This window comes from Mercenaria mercenaria, chromosome 6, assembly GCF_021730395.1.
Source record: "Mercenaria mercenaria strain notata chromosome 6, MADL_Memer_1, whole genome shotgun sequence".
Classification (NCBI taxonomy): domain Eukaryota; kingdom Metazoa; phylum Mollusca; class Bivalvia; order Venerida; family Veneridae; genus Mercenaria; species Mercenaria mercenaria.
The window spans coordinates 12,598,014-12,619,512 of NC_069366.1; the positions used below are offsets into that span (position 1 = coordinate 12,598,014).

The 21,499-nt window shown below is 34.4% G+C and overlaps 1 long non-coding RNA gene across 1 annotated transcript; it reads left to right on the forward strand.

The window, feature by feature from the left end:
- The first annotated feature begins 11,997 nt into the window (after positions 1–11,997).
- Positions 11,998–20,924, forward strand: LOC128557595 (uncharacterized). Its single transcript, XR_008371259.1, has 3 exons — positions 11,998–12,386; positions 15,357–15,423; positions 16,720–20,924. It is a non-coding gene; the product is annotated as an uncharacterized LOC128557595 (long non-coding RNA).
- The last annotated feature ends 575 nt before the right edge of the window (positions 20,925–21,499 follow it).

Consider the following 21,499-nt stretch of genomic DNA (forward strand, 5'->3'; position numbering starts at 1 on the left):
AGTGATCAGTACCAAGCATATTTGTACATATCGCCGGCATGTTCCGATTCGCTGCATAAAATGGCCGCAAGAGCTAAATAGAAAAATCTTGTCCGGCTTTCACAGGTCAAACTGTTGGCCGGATTCCGACGAAACTTAAGCCGGAGTGATCAGTACCAAGTCTAGTTGTGCATATCGCCGACACATTCCGCTTCGCTGCACAAAATGGCCACCAGAGCTTAAAATAGAAAAATCTTATCCGGCTTTTATAGGTCAAACAACTGGACATATTTCGACGAAACTTCACAGGATTGATCCGTACCAAGCTAGTTTTGCATATCGCCGACACGTTCCGCTTCGCTGCACAAAATGGCCACCAGGGCTAAAGGCATACAAAGGGGAGGAGACATATGTTTTTGTGACAAAAACACGTTATAGATGTTGTATAAATACAAATTCAGTCACGTATGATATCTATACTCATGGTAAAAAAACTCGCTTGGTCACGTATGCTATATATTAAAACACTTTCTGATATTGCTCAATTAATAGTGTTTACATATATTTAGCACACAGATAACTTTATTATCAAATATTATGCACTGTATTCAAGTTCATACGGTATCATTAGAAAACTGTAATGCGATCGTGTTAATTTTACAAAAGTGTACAGTAAGGGTGATATTATTCTGTTCTATGCATTAGATGAGTTTATACTTGCATGATACGGCGTGTAACTGTTTTTCTCATTCAGAATAGTTAGTTTGTTTTGAATCGCAGAACGGTGAAATTAATTAGGATGTGCGTGATAAATTGACAGTATTATATTTTGATTGCATTTCCTCAAGATATTTCGAAATATAGTTAATTGCAAGGTGGAATATAAAATGTTGCTAAAGTGTCATAAACCTTAATTGGATTTTTTTCATTCAGGTGTTGCGTTGGTACAGAGCTACTTCTTTCAGACATGAAGCTAAGTACTACATGATCGATATCTTAAACTTGACGGTTGTTTATTTAAGAACGGAGATGTGTTTTGACAGCTATTATCTTTGCGGAACATTTGATAATAACCATGTATAGGATAGCCAACGAGCGCCGTTGTCTACGGGATATATACAACGAGCAAAGCGAGTTGTATATATCCCGTAGACAACGGCACTCGTTGTCTATCCGACTTAGACCACGTGACATAAAAACTGCAATTATTGAAAACTCTCCCACGCGTTCTATAGAAATTAGGATTAACGTGTTTTTATAAGAGCGATATTATCTTTGTACCGTTAGCGCTTATTTGTCAGTAGAGCATATGAAAGAATGCAGGTTATTTGTATAAATTCAGTTTTACTCAAATACCGGATTTACTAAGATTTAACATTCATTAAACACTGAGTCATTTGCAGTCACAAATGCTAAACAGTTAAATATGGATTTCTCAAATATACTCAAAATTGAGCTGCATGCTGAACAATTAGTTTTTTGTGAGGAGTTTGCATGTTGGCGAAACACGATGACAGATACGTTGATTCAAGAAGATAGCCAGGTTCCGAAACTACAAAAAAAGGCTGACAGCAAATCGGAGGTAAACATGTTGGTTAAAAAAAGAATATTGTTGTTTGAAGTAATCTGGTATTTTAAGTATGGACTAGTGCTTACTGGTAATATACATAATCATATACAAATTATCAGATTCTATTAGAAATCACTTTTCAACAATCGGTGTAAAGTGACAAAATAATTATGGTTATATTCATTTTTTTTGTTCTTATTTAAACAGGAACCAGTGACTGTGTTTATTTATTTATTTATTTAGTTAGTTAGTTAGATGGTTATTAAGTTATTTTTTATTTATTATTTTGTTTATCAGGATATAGTTAGTGCATAGATGCTCGTAGGACTACGAACACCTTTTACTATATCGTGCCCTTCTTGTAAGAATGATGTAGTTGTTCTACTTTCTAACTGGGCCAAGTTGTTCGAAACTTTAACGGACTGTAATTTAGTTTAGTTTAGTTTAGTTTAGTTTATACTAATTTGTTTTAGCTCGATTGTGATGAAAGCTTTAAGCTTATTGTAACCACTCTCGAGTCCGTTTCCTATGAAAACCAGTACTGAGGTCATATGAGAAGTCATGGTCGTGACCCAAATGTTGCTCGAACCACGACCACTGCATTAAGCTGTTACACTAACCGCCTGTTAAATTTCTATTCAAGATACTGGTCTTGGTGGGTGGGAAACACTAGTATGATATTTTAATTTTACTGTAAAGGTGATTTAGTGTTTATAAACCTTAACAAGTACATTTGATTTTTTAAATTTTCTAAACTGTCGAAATCTACTGATAAAGTTAATCGGCCGTTAACTCAGTCGCCTGTTAAAGTTTCGAACAACTGGATCCAGTTGTTTGCAAATATAAGGATCGTGCTGACATGTCTATTTTATAACAAGTGAACATAAAAAGTTACAACTGTTGGAAACGTTTCGGTGAATATGTAAATTACGTTTTTACCCAGTTGGTTCTACACTACAAATATGTAGTTCATTGTAATTCAATTTTAGTGATATCCAATAACATGGGGTCGTTTTTTACGATATTAATATTTAGACGTTGTCAACTGAATTTACCTCCAAGTCAGTCATATTTTTTATCCAATTGATAACCGGTGAGAATATTGCAAGGTCATTTAACTTCGGCGTTAGCCTGTATTGTTAAATGGTAAATTGACACGAAATTCACGCGTTTTTTGCCCAAGTTTCCCCCTATATATATATACAATACAACGCTACTGTTGTATATGAAATATAGACGGGTACAAGTCTGCTTTGCGATTGGCTATTTACGGATTATCGTGGTCTAAAGAGTGAATAGGCTAGTCATTTTAACTTTTGTGGTTGAACTTATTCCAAAATTAACTTTTTTTTGGTGTGGAATAAGTAGTATGTAAGGAATTGGGTTTGACAATTCTAAATTATGACTTTGACAATTCTAAATTATGACAGTATAAATTAAGGTATAACAATACCTAATTATGACAATATTAGTTAAAGTAAAATAACACTTTTTATACTAATGCGACAAATAAACATTATATTGCATTGATTACTATGAACTTTTACATCTGTTATTTCACAGTATTATACGCAACAATGTATAACTTGCTCACTCGTTGCCTTTAGAATTAAGATTAAGAGTTGCTACCGATTTCTTTCCTGAAATTAATCATCAAACATTTTTCAAGATACAAATAGTTCCGAGGAAATATTAGCCACCTGCTAGTTTTCAGAGACATTCTCTGGTTTTTCTCATTAAATGGAATGATTACGTCTGATGTTATCAGATTTAAATACGTAGAGGAAGACTCCAACAACGTAGAACAATATCTGTGCCCTTTTTTAATACTGAGCTGAAGCAAACACATTGTTAGAGGAATTCATATGTTTAAAGATTAAAATTGCATGTGCACCTCAAAATGTTCAAGCGGTCTTAACTTTAGAATTTGTATATCTGATGGTTTTGTTTCTCAGCCAATCAAATATAATCATGCCAATAACATCATCTGACTTTCTATGTACATTGAGCACACCAAATAAGCTTAGTGGGAGTTACATATTCATTGCTACTCAGTCAAACTGAGTCTACAATTGTTTTACTTGGTTGTGCTCTATGTACACATGGAAACAGAGTTACACTAGGAGAATGAGCGATGTTGAAGTTTATATTGTCTCATTTTGTTATTGTCTCTCATGAATAGACTAAGTCAAACGAAATATGGGTGCATAGGTAGTATAACGTATCATAACAGCAGTCTTGAAGTGTCGTCAAGTGTCGTGAGCCGACCGTAAAATGTCTCCAAATGTTGTCCTTCACTTTTCATTTCCTCTTACAAACAGACGAATAGAACTAAATCTACTACAATTTTGTTCTGTTACAATTATATCCCCTTAAAAGCTATTCTCAGATAGCGGCTGTGTCCCTCTCAACTTGTATAGCCAACATTTTATAGATAATGACACTCAGCCATTTAAGTATGATTAAGTATTCTCATAAGGTAATTGTTTTTTCAGGATGTTTTTGTAAAAGACATAGCTTTAAATTACAACCGCTAACACAGAACTTACTCTCCGTTGGCGACAAAACAGACTGATAGTTTGCTTAGATAATATGTGAGAAATATGGCTTGAAGTTTTAAAACATAGAAACATGTCAGAACCGAAAATCCATATGGGAGAACTAAACCCATCTATATTTCGCACGAGTAAAAATATTTTAGATAGCGCAAAGAAAAAGTCCTTTACTTTATCTAAATTTAAGGAAAAAATAAAATTGGTATTTTAGCTTTGCAAACGATGAGATGATATTCAATATATTGTCTTATAAAATGAATATGATTTTGCGTATACTAAATATGTCTGTCTACAATCAGATCTGTAGTAAAAACGGATAATTTGCTGAAATTACTTCTGCTTGAGAAAAAATAAATAGTTTATTATTTGCTCTTTAGGACCATTGCAAACGCCTTAGTATTCTATATCCATTTACTAATTGTTTCATTCTAGGTGAAAAAGAAAATGGTAATTTTTGATCGTTTTGTAGATGATTATAGGTAGTTTTACGTTATCGGCAAGTCTCGAACATTGTTATATATTTCTGTAAATTCTTACGGAATGTAAGTTCCGTAACGGTAAAGACTGATTTCTTCTCACCCGCTAAACTGCACAAATAAATAGAATTTAGAAATTAGTAGATGCTCCATAATCTGATTCTGTTTACACTCAATATCCAATGTTAAATAGCTTGAGGATCAAAATTCAAATTCTCAGAAAGAAGCAATGCCAGTTCGCATCGAATCTGGATCTAGCCCGAAGCTCGAAAGTGAATTTTTTAAGCGTTCAATTCGGGCCTGCATTGAACTTCGATTCTGTCGGAAATGGAAATCTGAGGAACAGAATTCTAGCTTGATTTAAAATTCGAGCCTGTAAAAAGATTCAAGACGATGAATTTTAGGCAGCATATTTTGGGCAAGTTAAAAGATCGAAATTCAAATTTTAGAAATAGAAATTATTTCGCTGACATTAAATTTCGAGCAAACTCGGCGACTGAAATTAAAATTATAAGAAAACACAGATTTCCGAAGTAAATTAAGATCAGAGCCAACTGGAAAATCAAAATTCAAATATTTCGAGCTAGCATGAATTTCTAGTCAACCGGCATTTTGAAAATTTGAGTTGTGATCTTCAAGCTGGCTCTAAATTCAATATCTGCTCGATATTCAAACTGAAAATTTGACTTTTGATATCCGAGTTTGTTCGACACGCAGTGCAAAATTTTCGAAACGTCGAGCGAGCTCGAAACTAAATTCAATTCAAGACCGAAATTCACATACATGTTTAAAAAGTTAGTTTCACAATCAATTTTAGCTTTTAATTCGATTTTTTTTAAAATTCTAGCAGGCTTGAAATATAATTCCAGGAATAATACATTTAGCTTGTTAAAAACTTGAATTCTGATATAACCGATCTACCACGATTTTTAAAATTTGAATAAAGATCTTGGGGAGATCCCATTTTCAGTAAAATGCAGCTTTTCAAACTCTGAGCTGGCTCAATACTCAATACTAGCTCGATATTGGACTTTAAAATTTTTCAGTGTCAGTCTCTGAGCAGGCTTATAATTCAACTTTTAAAATATCATGAATTTGTATCATTGAGCTGTTCAAAATTAAATGCTATTTTCCTAGTAGAACTTTTTGAAAATTTGAATTTCTATCTTAAAGGATCTTTAGACATTGGGATCAAAATTCGGCAAGTAATGAAGTTGAATTTCGATCTTCTAGCTGGAATAAGATTATAAGCTAGTTTTACAATAAATGCGCAACCGCAGAAATTTATTTGATTACACACAAAACTAGTCTGAACCTTTATTTCATTGTTAAGATTATCTAAATTAAATAAAGTATTACAAAAACGAGCTTCTATCTGATCCTTAAGTTGTAGAAATTATTTTTGCAAAGTGATTAATCCGTTGCCATAGTAATTTTTTTGTTGAGAATACCGTTATAAAGGTATTCTGATTGACCCATCAAATAACAATTAGGCTCCGATAGGTTGACCACTTTATTTTTGTTAATAAACGTTCTCATTTATCTTTGCAAGCAGTGTATTAGACTTTGTAACAATGATCAAAACCATTAATATAACAGTAAAATTACCTGTTTGACACCCACATCAAATAACGCAGTAGAGCGAGAACTGCCAAAAAGTCCTGACAGCCGATTTACCTGCCAAATTGATTATTGGCTTTTGTGGTGATTTTCAGGATGTGTATTGTTTTCCCATATGTGTATCACACATGTGAAAAATCACGAATCAGTATCATATATGTGTCCGTACTTGTTTCATACATTTTCATACCAGGTTTTATAGACAGTTCAAACAAAATAAAACTAAGTTATTAAAAATAGAGTCGAGGCTAAGACGTTTTCATACGGAGATGAAATCCCAGGGTTTAATTCCTGTCTGCTCCCACGAGCCAGGCACATGCTCGGGCTTGCCTGAACCGACTAATATGTAAATGTGTACCGTCAAATTGCTTGAGGTAAGGAACAATTGGTTTTAATTGTTTTCATAATACGGTCGCTCAAAAGCTCTAACGCTGATTTTACTGGTCAAAAACATTCTGGATATATAACATAAGAATTGCACGCATGTTTCGGTCAATGTGTAGTTTAGTTGACATACATTTGAGTTGAGACAGGTCAGAAATACTACGTATTGACAAAAACGTTATAATAATTGTATAGTGAATTGATACGTAACTACCCAAAATTTGTTATACTTTTTGTAGAAAAATGCTTAATACGCGGAATATAATGAATTGACAATTTGATATTTTTGGAAGTACACCATTTTTCATGCACCACTACTAGACTAATAATTACTGGCATGTTATCTGTCCTTAAGTCGTAACAAGCCCTCTTTATTTGAAGTCATTAAGCATTGATGTATCACAGTTTTGAAGACAGACGTTCTGAAACATTCTGAAAAATAGCCATAGAAAAGGAATAACTTAAGATGTTTTTGTTTTCAAACAAAAATAATTTATTTGTAAGAATGAATTGGCAATACAAAATATTTATCTGCTTTTGAAAGGTACAATATAGCATATAACATGACAAGTATATTCCGCCAATGTAGCAAAGGGTCTCTATAGAAAAATGGTTAAAATCACTGACTTCTGATCACATCATTCGCTTCTCACTGTTCTGTTCTCGAAACTGTAATTAGACAGTAGAGTTCTTTCATGTGAGGAAGCCATCCAGAGACTTCATCCACCCTCAAAAGCTGACGCTATACACAATGAATACAAATAAATCGTCACTGTCAATTCTCTCTATCTAATCTGTTCTGGGGGCTTTATCTCACTTTGTCCCTCTGGTCAGATCGCTCTGTGTCTGTACTAGCAGAGGAAAAGTGGCTGCGTTTGCGCTATGTAAAGCGTCTTTGAACGTGTTCATCATGAAAAGGGCGCTATATCAATCTGGTATGATAATAATAATAATAATAATAATAAATAATGATAAAATGACATGCTTTCAAGTCAAATAAACCAGTAATATATCTAAAATATATTTTAATGTAGTAGACCTTTGAATAGTTCCGATAAAATGACCATATAAAATGAATCAATGAGTGTGCTTTTGTAACAACTCTTAGACATTTTCATTCCAGAAGAAAAAAAAAGGAGAAAGAGATATTTCCCGCAATGTTGCTAAAATGTGTCAAATTTGCCAATTAAATACATACAAATTACGTTTTTTACAAGCATATTAGGACAGGATTGTCATTTATTCGCTTCTATTTCCACTGCAAATTGCTTTTTTTACATTTTGCTCATCATACTAGCTTGTTACATTTTGCAATGTGCTTTGGTTAATGCAAAGTTAGAACTAATCATTGCTACAATAAATAAATATTTTAAAACGCTTAAATCTCTAACATTTTAGGAAGGAAATTGTTCTTAATAATCCTGCTTTCCATGTCCTTAATCATTGTAATTTTGTCTTAAAGTGGATACAGCTTCCATGTTATCAATTATGAGTCTTAAACGCCCACAAAGGAAGCCAATTTGCACATTTTTAAAAGTATAGATCAAAAGAATATAATAGCTAATTCTCTGTATTTTAAAATCAGCAGTAATTAAGGCATAAAATCTGCGCTATAATATATGAACAGTTCTATTTAGAATTGATTGTATATATCCAAAATTTCAAGCAACTTAAACAGTGTCAACAAAAAATACGCAGAGACAACAATCTGACTAATTATTAGATTCATTCATATGTTGTTCATTGTACATGTTTCATTAAATGTTTATTTGAATTAAGAAATCAAATTTGTATTCCAAGACAGCATTTAAAGGGATTAAATTTTTTCCTGAAAATCAAATAAAACTGATCAAATCGCTTCTTCCATGAAACCCACAGCAAGAGCAATTAGCCGAATCGGTGAAAAATTAGACAGAAATCTGCAAAATGATAGCAAAGTCTCGGAATATTTTCCCTAGAATTACGTCAGTTCACATATCTTGGTTGTTGAAGTAACATTATTCTCAAACTAATTCTACGTTATCCAGAGACTTTGGACGTACCGGACCTATATTATTTTTTTTCAAAGGCATAGACAACGCGGAATGTCAACATTTAGAAGCGTTTATAAAAGAACTTTACAGATGTAATAAAATTAAAGCATATTTTAGACAATATGGCAAATTATGTTATTCTTCCCGAAATTTGAAACCTAATGGCAAAATACAATTTCAGCAATATGCTTTATCAAATATTAACATGAAGAAATCGATGTCGCGATTAAAAGCATTGACATATCTTAAATTTGTCTGCATTAAAAGATATTTCATGAAATTTGATTGATAACACAATATCACTAATGGAATCATTTTTTTTTTGTTGAAAGCCGTAGCAATGAGCCGAATTGAAAAATAAATGGAACAGACATTGCACAGGTTCTACAAATGTAATTATCAGATTATTCATTTTAGAACGTTGCTAGTAGCATATCATTACTTAAAGGCTAATGTTGTGGTATTCAGATTCTTTGGACATTAATGGTATGTGTCCTGTAATTATTAATTCATAAAATATACAGTAGGGATGTAAATACTAAGGAGCGTTTATGAAAGTACTCACCCATAACATATTCTTCATTCCATACATTTTTGCTACCAATTTACTTTTAACAACAACTTCTCTGACCATATTGATTTCGAAAATAAACAGATATTTTTTAGTTGGCGAGGAACGAATCATGTACTCAGATGATGTGCTGATGTGCCGTAAATCTACTTTTCCTGGCACACGTTTTAAAATATCATTTTAACTAAGTCCACTTTTAGATATCAAAGAGAGATATCAAATTGTATAATACAAAGTACCTATTATCATTTATCAAGTTATAATCAACAAGAAAAGAACATATACAACACTGATGCACAAATTAAAACCTAATTAATATCCGAACGGTCTCAGCAGCGATTAGTGCGTTCAGACATTAATGAGCGCCTGCATAAAGAGATGATAGGGTGAATGACATAGGAAGCTTCACTCCTAAGAGGACATACACATATACAGTCCCTGGCTCGCGGATTTTGCTTTTTCCGCGTTACCACCGGCATAAATATTTGCCTTGAGTGGAAAATTGTGATGATTTTTTCACATTGAACGGCTGTTGACAAGAGCGAAAAATCGCGGTGATTATATAATACACCGCAATAAAAGTATCACTAAATGTCCGCGGCGAGTCACGAGGAATAATCTCAGCGGGTCGCGGTGAATTGCGATGGATCGCGGTGAACCACCGGCAATCACCGCGAAATCCAGGTAAATTTTGTAGGTTAAATACATATAAACTCTGTTGTTACATGTATAATTGCATTAGTTTTTTCTGATAAAATAATAGGGTTTAGGAACAAATAAATAAAGTTAATGTTGATATGTAATCATTCCATTAGTTTAATAATTTATCTATAGTATTTAACAAATTAAAATTTATTCCTATCTTACCTTTTGGATAAATTTCAAAATTTACACGTAGGGCTTGGCGTCGCAATTTTGTAGTTTTAAGTTGAAAATTAATTATTTCCTGTAGAGGATAAATGTTTATATTCATTCGCAAAATAAAACAGAACTATAAGTAATATATAGCATTTCACAAAAACTGTCTCATGTCATTGTGGAGTACCGAGGTTGGAGAAACAAAACTTGACCCGTTTCACACTTGCAGGAAGTGTCACTTTTCATACTGTTTATTGTCATCAATATTTTAAGCATTGTCAAATACTGTATGATACACGTACTTGACACTTGAAACTTTTCTATTTTTGTAAAGAAGCAATTGCACAATGTGATATGTATTATCAACAGACATTATATCAGGCATTTTTTTTTTATAGAATATTATATAAAATATATAAAGAAATCGTTGTTTAAGTACTTTCTAAGTAAACCACTTTACATTTCGGCAAGGATGGTCACCTGTTTTTACCAAATTAGTTTTAAATATAATTTTATAATAAAATTTTATTAAATCTTTAGGCACAATAAAAATCAGAAATAAGAGTCTTTGTGTTTTCGTTTTCGGCAATGGCCGACTCTTATTTTATTCAATTTTAGCTAGGTTTAACAGTTTTAACCAAATTTTACACAATTTGTACATGTTTTACATAGATTAGAAACAAAAGTAATAAAACTTTAATAAGAAATTCAGTAGGAATCACAGGCAGTAAATATTATTTAAAGTAAAGTTAGGCCAGCATTTGTAGATAGATGTTAGGGACCATGGTGGCATAAACAACATACAGAGCAGGGTAATAGGTATAAGAAAGAAGTCACCATAGGAAAATCCAGTAGTGAGGAAGTACAGTAAACAAGCAGACGACGTCAGGCAACCGAAAGCAGGCAACAGGTAAACAGGTAAATTTTAGCTAAGAATTAAACCGCGAAATTGAGGTGTCCCGTACACAGGAAATGCGTGTAGAGCTTTTATTATCCAATAGATTTGCTTCAAACTTTCCACATCGTAAAAAGATAGATAAAGCTAGATTGTCAGGGCATTTTCATTAAGATATAAACATTAAACGAAACAAAATTACATGAAAACGGCCGATTTTCAGTAAAATTACCGGTAAAATTTCATACCGCGCGATCGTAAATAGCTATTATGTCTAAAAAGTAAATAAATTGAAATCAATTCACATATTAAATTTGGACTTTCAGCTAGAAAAGGCAAAAAAAACAGAATTAAAAAAGTCTTTAATACTAAAAAAATGCCGTCAATTTAAATACATACAGTAAAGCGAAATTGTTAAGACGTTACGCTCATTGTTGGTGTACATTAGTGTAACTGACGTTATCGTCGTTTTTAGCCGTTTAGACGTTAACAGTCATTCTCTGTAACCATTGAGAAAATTGTGCCACGCATAGTCAAGCATTTTCTTCAAACTCCTGCCATACAATGATGGGATAGATGTAATAAATAAAAAACACTTATAACCTCAATTTGATAACTGGTTGCCATAGAAACGAACTGTATTTTTAAGAAAGTTACAAAATCCTGCCATACTCGGACGCTTGGTACAGTAATTTGATTTTTATCCATAATATCATTTAACATCTTTATTTTTTATATTGATATGCATCAAAATAGTCTAACTCATGTTCAGCATTCACTCAACATTCACGATACCAGCTAAAACGATTTATAAGACATCATTAAGGCCCTTAAATGTAACAAAAAAAGTGTTTAAAAGGTGCTTACTTTTGGTAAATGTTATTTGAATATGCATCTGGTTTGCATAAATTGATATACTGGGTTAAACTGGCAGAAAATTGAACTTATATAAACACCAATAACATATTTGGGAATCTATCTATAGTTTCCCCATAAACACGATTAATATAAAGCTTATTTCCCTTTTCTCCTACATGATTTATCCCCCTTTGATGATCTTCACAGAGGAGATATAGGCAACATTAAAAAAAATTATGGCGGAGAGCTATCTTTGCCACGAGTTTTTAGTGTCATTGTCGTGTTATATCAATGGTTTATCGTTAGGAATCATAATAAATGATTGCAGAAGACGAACTTTGTGTATATTTATCAGATTCAGGTTGCATTGATCTTAATTCGTACTCGAAACCTGTTGTTTTTGTTTACGTGAATTGAAACTGAAAGTTAAACGGTGTTAAACAGTGTGTTAAACATTTAAAACAACGTGTGTTATTCTGAATACACATTCAGGGACTACGGAAAAATATGAGCGACAGATCTCTGGAGAAAATTTGTTGACAACTATTTCAGCAATCGAAGTTACCGTTTATTTTCCACAGGCACAGGTAAGGTACTCGTAAATAAGTTTTAACATGTTTTATCAGTGTTTATGATATGACAATTTTCATGTATCTACTTTAGTTTGTATTCAGACTCTATGATTTGTTCATAGGAAATACCAGAAATACCTAACAACAGTATTTTAAGCTTAGTATTACATGTAGTTAAAATAATTTGACAATCAGATTGGTATATAAATTTGTGACAGGGAAGTCAAAACGTTAGTTCTGGCTACCATAACTTAACTGACGCCATTTTTATATTCTAATAGTCACATACGTTAGAGATCAGTAATATTAACAGCTGAAGCTGGATTTTTTTAGCTGTGAAACTGTCAATACACTGAAAGACCAAAATAATGGCAGATATATCACAATACACAGTCGTGTAATGTTATTGGTTTTATCGCTTGCACGTTATGCTGTGTAGATGACTGATGTGGTAAACAATAACGTTATGCTGTGTAGATGTTAGACTGATGTGGTAAACAATAATCATGTACAGTACATACCTACATTCATTGCATTGGTTTAAATCACGGAATAATTTCGTAATTTTGGAAATCATTTGATAAATTTTACTTAAAGCAATATAAATAATTTTATCAGGAATTTAATCTCCTTTTGCTACAAGTAAGTTTTGTTTGAATTTTTGGCAAGCTTTTGACATATTTGCATTTAAACATATAGCTTGTAGCATGTCAGCTGTGATGAAAATTTCAGCGGAATTTTCTCCACTATTTGGGTCTTAAAGTGTTTGACACAAGTGGAGGTATTGCCCATATGAAACAATTATCTCGATACTTCCTAGGATTGCGTCAAATTAGTTTGACTATGATTTCAAGATGAAAAATATGTTCCTGGACTCTTACATTTTACAAATCAGACCTGTTTTGTAGGATGCTAAAGTTATGTCCTAGATTTTGACATATACAGTAATACTGAGTATATACACATTACACATTTTCATTTTTTGTGTGTGACCATGTTTTTTATTTATTTTAAAGTTTTTTGTTGGTTATTTGTTCTTCAAATATATCCAGCACCAGATATGCGAAAACATAATTAAGATTAAATGATCTGTCACAACATAATTTGATATCATCATGTGATCATTGTGTCTTATGTATTTTGTGCCAGTTGGATTTGCAATATTTATGTTGTGTCTTGACAGTTATTTATGTTTCAAAAGGAAATAACTATCAATCCATGAACAATTTAGATTCATGTTTTAATAGGTGAATATTGGTTAAATATTTGATTTGTTAGTTTGCAAGAAGATTAAAAAATGATGTAAATAACACACAACATCTGGAAAGAGAAGGTCCATGCCCCTAGACAAAAAAAAAAATGAAATTTTAGCTCCACTGTCATTGAAGTACTGTAACAGGATAATTTAATGTTTGAAAACAGTGTATAATATTCAATTTCCTGTCTTAGAAATAAAATTGTATGTAAGATTCCCTGTAAACAACACAGTAATAAGTGTACAAAGCAATGGGAGCATTACAATTTTTATGCCCCCACTTTGGGGGGTGGGGGGGCGCATATAGATTTGCTCTTGTCCGTCCGTCCTTACGAAAATGTTGTGTCACGCGTAGCTCTGAAAGTATTTGACGTAGTCACAAAACTTTACAGGCATGTTGGTCAGCATGTGTAGTTGTGCACCTGGGGTTTCGCATCCGGATTCATCCAGTCCTGTAGGAGTTATGGCTCCTGACTTAGTAAAAAATTGGTCATTTTAATTTTGTGTCGCGCATAGCTCCAAAAGTATTTGACCTAGAGTCACCAAAGTTTACAGGAATGTTGGTTAGCATGTGCATTTGTGCAACTGGGGTTTCGCGTCCAGATTCATCCAGTCATGTAGGAGTTATGGCTCCTGACTTAGTAAAAATTGGTCATTTTAATGTTGTGTCGCGCATAGCTCCAAAAGTATTTGACCTAGAGTCACCAAAGTTTACAGGAATGTTGGTCAGCATGTGCAGTTCTGCACCTGGGCTTTCACATCCATATTCATTCAGTATTGTAGGAGTTCTGGCCCCTGACCTGGGAAAAAATTGTCATTTTAAAGGGATGTAGTGGGGGCATTTGTGTCCCATGGACACATATCTAGTTTGTCAAAATTCTATACACCTATTTAAAAAAAACAGGATGTATTATGGGAATGCGGGCCTGTCGGGCAGACGGACATAACTTCTTCATGTATAGACTAGAGGGATTTTGATGTAGCTTGGGACAGTTGTTCGCCATCATGTGACGGAGTGACATGTACAAAAACAAGGTCCTAGGATTAATGTCAAGGTCGCGCATGCGGGCTCTCCGGTGGGTGGCCTGGCAGATGGCGTTTACAGACTTTGTATCATCTCTTCTTCATGCGTGGAGGGATTTGAATGTAACTTGACACAATTGTTCACCATCAGGAAACTTAGTGTCATGCGCAAGAACCAGGTCCCTGAGGTCAAGGTCACACTTATAGGCCAAAGGTCAGATACAAGAATGACTTTGTCCGGAGCATTTCTTTTTCATACAGGAGGGAAATCAGGGAGTTAGATGTAAATTGGCACATTTGTACACAGTCATGAGGCAGAGTTGAGGTCTTGGCACATGTTTGACTTATACTATTCAGATGATTAGGCATGATTTGGAAGACATGCATTTTTTTTTCAAAAGCAGCTCTAGTTAAAGTTACTGAAAGTTTACTACAGTATTTTCATTATCATAACCATTTAAAAAATGAAGTACCGGTATTTCACTGTGTACATACATTTTTCGTAGTATGCTATTAGTTACTCGCATATCTACTTGTATTAGTCAATACTGATTTCCTGTGTTACTGTGTTATATGACTTGATGTGCATGCACAGAAATATACATGTCAAATGACAGAAATGTGTGTCCTAGATGTGGTAAAATTATTTAAACAAAACACATGACATACATCAACATGATCAATGACATTTTAAAACTTTTTTTCAGGCATTTCCCCAAATGGTAGGAGAATTTTGATAGAGATTCTGCATATGACAGACTACAATATATTAAGGTAAATTTATATACAATATATGCTCATGTGTAACAACAATTTCTTGGCTTAAATTTTGTCCTTATCATTATCTGAAATACCATATCTTTTTGCATATTGTATCTTTAAATTAGTATTCTGTCATCACAGCCACATACCCCCTTAATTATGCCCCTTTTAGTGTTCAGTTTTAACTAAAATTCTGCAGAAATTATATGTTACCAGGTTTCTGAGAAACTGTTTGACTGCATTTAGGATCATTGTTACAATAATGCTATCATAGACTGATTCACAGGGCAGGTTTTATAATTCAAGCTGACATTTTGTCAACGCCCGGGTTTCACTAAGTATAAATTTTGTGGAAAGTTTTGCATGTAAGCAGGTTTCTCATGAACTGGTGTACTTAACGCTTTCAGACTTTCATTTATAAGTCTTTGCCACCTTGAATTGACCATTCAGAACTTGGTTTCACATCTCTGGCTTACAGTTTACCAAAGTTTGCCCATTTTTAAACTTACACAATTTTTGTAAAGCTTTTGTATGTATGCAGATATTGTGTGGAAGGATTTCAAACAGTTGAAAGTGCTGCCTTTTACCAGTTCTTGTTAGAACTCAAAGGCTCAGGATGATTATTGTGATCGCTCACCATCTGGCATCCTTCTACCCTTTCGTCCACACTTTCCTGTAAATAACATCTCCTCCTAGTTTTGATAAAACTTCACCGGGATGTTACTTGGATGTTCTTCTTTGAAAATTGTTCAAAGAATTGAATTCCATATAGAACCCTGGAAATTTCTATGCCAACAAAAAGGAAAAACTTGAAAATGTTGTCAAAAACTACAGGTCATAGGGCTTTTATGTTTGATATGTAGCATCATCTAGTGGTCCTGTACCAAGATTGTTCAAATTATTCCCCTTGGGTCAAATATGGCCAGACCCTGGGGGGAGAGTCAAATGGCTTACATAGACTTATATTGGGAACACTTTGAAAATCTTCTTGGCAAAAAACACAAACCATAGGGCCTCAATATTTGGCACCCCTGGGGTGAAAAGAGGCCCGTACCGGGGGTCCTAAGTTTTACATAGACTTAAATAGGAAAAACAAATTGTCTGAAACTGCAAGGCCTAGACTTTTGAATTCTGGTATGTTGCATTGCCTAGTGGTACTTTGCAAAGAATGTTCAAATTATGCCTCTAGGGTAAAAAGAGGCCCTGTCCTGTTATAAATTAACTTCAAGTGGTATATGTAATGGAATTAGGAAACCTTTTGTTTCCCTTTTATAAATTATGTGTAATTTTATTTTATTTGATTTTCAGGAGCAGTAGCGAAGTTATCAACCATTGTATTCTAGTGTCTGTAGGACAACTACACAAGAACTTTTTCAACAATAAAAGCTGTCCACACTCAGCAAAATGACTTGGACATAAAAAGGCTAAGCATGTATATGCCGATACTTCATTCAACATGTTCCACTCAAAGGAAATGCTGCCTTTGCTCAACAATAATGAGAGTATAGCTGAAAGTACTGTATTACTACACTTGTGTAAGAATGAGTAATTTTAGAAACAAAATGTAGAATCAGCTTCAATTTCGAACAAAAGAACTTCGAGAAAGAATTTTAACACAGATAAAGTGGCATGAACAAAGTCGAACCGTTTGTGGCAATGGAGGAAATGAGACTGTCGGGAAAGTTTACCAGACATAAATGCTTGTGATTTCAACTAATCAGCTCCTACTTCTCTCGTTTTCATCAACTCGAAAAGACAACAGATGTTGAAGATTATGACTCGGATGTTAAAGAAGATGGAAAGAAAGCTATCCGGTCAAAAAGTTCTTTCAAGTCTCAATTGATAGCACCCACTAAAGACAAAATATGACTACTTCCATGGCTGACAATTTAAAGTTAGCAGAAGACTTAAGAAATAATTTATAGCAAAACCGTTTTTATACGCCCGTTTGAAAAACGGGACGTATTATGGGAACGCCCCTGGCGGGCGGGCGGGCGGGCGGCGTCCACAGACCTTGTCCGGAGCATATCTTCTACATGCATGAAGGGATTTTGATGAAACTTGGCACAGTTGTTCACCATCATGAGACGGAGTGTCATGCGCAAGAACCAGGTCCCTAGGTCTAAGGTCAAGGTCACACTTGGAGGTCAAAGGTCAAATTCAAGAATGACTTTGTCCGGAGCATATATTCTTCATGCATAGAGGGATTTTGATGAAAGTTGGCACAATTGTTCATCATCATGAGAAGGAGTGTCATGCGCAAGAACCAGGTCCCTAGGTCTAAGGTCAAGGTCACACTTAGAGGTCAAAGGATACAAGAATGAAAACTTTGTCCGGAGCATTTTTTCTTCATGCATAGAGGGATTTTGATATAACTTGGCACAAATGTTCACCACCATGAGGCGGAGTGTCATGCGCAAGAACCAGGTCTCTAGGTCTAAGGTCAAGGTCACACTTAGAGGTCAAAGGATACAAGAATGAAAACCTTGTCCGGAGCATTTCTTCTTCATGCATTAGAGGGATTTTGATATAACTTGGCACAAATGTTCACCACCACAAGACGTAGTGTCATGCGCAAGAAACAGGTCCCTAGGTCTAAGGTCAAGGTCACACTTAGAGGCCAAAGGTCAGATACAAGAATGACTTTGTCCGAAGCATTTCTTCTTCATGCATGGAGGGATTTTGATGTAACTTGACACAATTATACACCATCATGAGACGAAGTGTCATGCGCAGTTCCCTTCTTTAGAATTACTTCCCTTTGTTGTTACTATAAATAGCTTATATTGTAACTTTTTCATTACTAGTCGTAGGGAAAAATCGAGACCACTTTTCTGTAGTACAACATGCATGCTACATCCAATTTTGAGGTGTATTTTGACCAGTCTCTACCTGGTAAAGATTTTTGTGTGGACTTACAATTTTTTTTTGATTTTTTTTTTTTTTTTTTTTTTTAAGATTAACTTCCCTTAGTTGTTACTATAAATAACTTATATTGTAACTTTTTTATAATTGACCGTAGGGAAAAACCAAGACCACTTTTCTGTGGTACAACATAGATGTTACTTTCTAATTTTAGGTGTATTTTAAGGTATCTCTACCTGGTAAGGAGTTTTTTTGTGGACTTAGAAAAACAAAACACTTAGTTATTACTAAACAACCACAAAATTAAAATTCCATTTGCAAATACAGGTGCTAGAGTAAAGAAATTTGCTGTGACGGGCGTATATTGTGACATTCTTGCACTCTTGTTTACTTTGTTTTTTTCACAGTGGGAGTTTTAGGTCAAGCAAGAGCAGTTATTTCATATAACATTTAACAGTCAGATTGTATAGTGTTTAAACACGTCTTGCTAGAAGTTATTGCTATTCTAATATATCTGGTATGTAAAAGTTATATCAAACATGACGGAACTGTTTATTTTGCACATGTATAATGTGTATGGCACCAAATGTTAGGTCGTCACATTCTTTCTCAGTACCAGAAATGGTATGCATGCACATTGAACTGGCATTTCCAATGTTGGCAAAACCCATCTGATATTCCCCATGCCAGATGAATTCGTGCTGTTAATGACAACTAAAGATTCATGCACATATATCGTTTATGTAAAATTCGAAAAAGTCAGATATATTGATAGTTTCTCTACGTTCCTTGTAGTATATTTCTTGATTGAAAAGATGTTACTTTATGGTGATAACACAACGTTACACTACAAATGATAAAGCTAAAATAGAACTTTATTATTGTGCATCACTGAAAGGTCATGACATCACTTCTGCTCACAGACATCTATTTCTCGCACTTTACAAACTTTAAGAAAGAGTGCTACAAAGAAAGTATTTCTATTTGCTTTATCTATTTTTAGCTCACCTGAGCACAAAGTGCTCAAAGGTGAGCTTTAGTGATCGCCCTGTGTCCGTCGTCCGTCCGTCCGTCGTCAACAATTTGACTGTTAACACTCTAGACGTCACATTTTTGGCCCAATCTTAATGAAACTTGGTCAGAATGTTACCCTCAATAAAATCTTGGACGAGTTTGATATTGGGTCATCTGGGATCAAAAGCTAGGTCACCAGGTCAAATCAAAGGAAAAGCTTGTTAACACTCTAGAGGTCACAATTTTGGCTCAATCTTAATGAAACTTGGTCAGAATGTTACCCTCAATAAAATCTTGGACGAGTTCGATATTGGGTCATCTGTGGTCAAAAACTAGGTCACCAGGTCAAATCAAAGGAAAAGCTTGTTAACACTCTAGAGGTCACAATTTTGGTCCAATCTAAATGAAACTTGATCAGAGTATTATCCTCAATAAAGTATTGGAAGAGTTCGATATTGGGTCATCTGGGGTCAAAAACTAGGTCACCAGGTCAAATCAAAGGGAAAGCTTGTTAACACTGTAGAGGCCGCATTTATGACTATATCTTCATGAAACTTGGTCAGAATGTTAATATTGATAATCTTAAGGTTCAGTTTGAGTCTGGGTCATGTAGGATCAGAAACTAGGTCACCAGGTCAAATCAAAGGAAAAGTTAGTTTACACTGTAGAGGCCACATTTATGACCATATCTTAATGAAACTTGGTCAAAATGTTAATCTTGATGATCTATAGCTCAAGTTCAAATCTGGTTTAAGTGGGGTCAAAAACTAGGTCACCAGGTCAAATCAAAGGAAAAGCTTGTTAACACTCTAGAGGCCATATTTGTGACTATATCTTAATGAAACTTGATCAGAATGTTAATCTTGATGATCTTAAGGTCAAGTTAAAATCTGGGTCAGGTGGGGTCAAAAACTAGGTCACTAGGTCATATCAAAGGAAAAGCTTGTTAACACTGTAGAGGCCACATTTATGACTGTATCTTCATGAAACTTAGTCAGAATGTTGACCTTGATGATCTTTAGGTCAAGTTCGAATCTGGGTCATGTCGGGTCAAAAACTGGGTCATGGGGTCAAATCAAAGGAATAGCTGGTTAACACTTTAGAAGCCACATTTATGACCATATCTTAATGAAACTTGGTCAGAATGTTAATCTTGATGATCTTTAGGTCAATAGGTCAGGTGAGTGATACAGGGCCTTCATGGCCCTCTTGTTTTATTTGTAAAATACTGTGTGCATGGAAACTATTCTGTCAGAATATAAAACTTTTATGTACAAGACAAGCAAGAAAAACCTTCAGTCATGTGTTTAAAATTCAGATAGAAATATCCGTCCCTCGGCCACCTGAGCATTGGTGCATGGTAACGAGGATTGTAGAGTTGCCGCCCAGTGTGCAGGTGCCCTCGGGATGGATATTTCTATCTGATTCTTATAATAAATGACATATATCATTAATACATCTTGCAGAATAGTTCCATTAAGGCGCAAATGAAAGAGAAAGCGTACAGCAAATAACTAGCTCAGGGTATGTGTAAATTAATCAAGAAAGTTGTGTTTTGTGAAATTAATCAAGAAAGTTGTGTTTTGTGATATTTTGTTTAAAAACATGTTTTCTAAGTAAAATATTTTATCAAATTTGAAGCGCTGGTTCTTGATAAATACATGGTGCTCCATTGAAGTGACATCAGCATTAACATAGAAACATTATGAAGGGGTTATACCCAAGCAGAATAATTTGACAGGGGCCTAGCCGAATAACACTGCATATAATAGTTTAGTTTTATTAGCTCACCTGTCACGTAGTGACAGTACGTGACAGGATGAGCTTTTGTGATTGCCCTTCGTCCATCCACAATTTCTTATCTGCACGATAGTGGTTTCATTCATGATTTTATCTTAACCAAACTTGCACACATTTTGTATCACCATTAGATCTTGGTTCCTTTCTGTAACTGACCAGATCTTATTATGGGTTCCAGGGTTATGGCCCCTGAAAGGGCCAAAATTAGCTATTTTGACCTTGTCTGCGCAACAGCAGCTTCATTTATGATTTGATTTTAACCAAACTTGCACACGACTTGTATCACCGCAAGATCTTGATTCTTTTGTTGAACTTGCCAGAAGCCAGTATGGGTTCCAGAGTTACAGCCCCTGATAGGGCCAGAATCAGCTATTTTGACCTTGTCTGCACAATAGCAGCTTCGTTTATG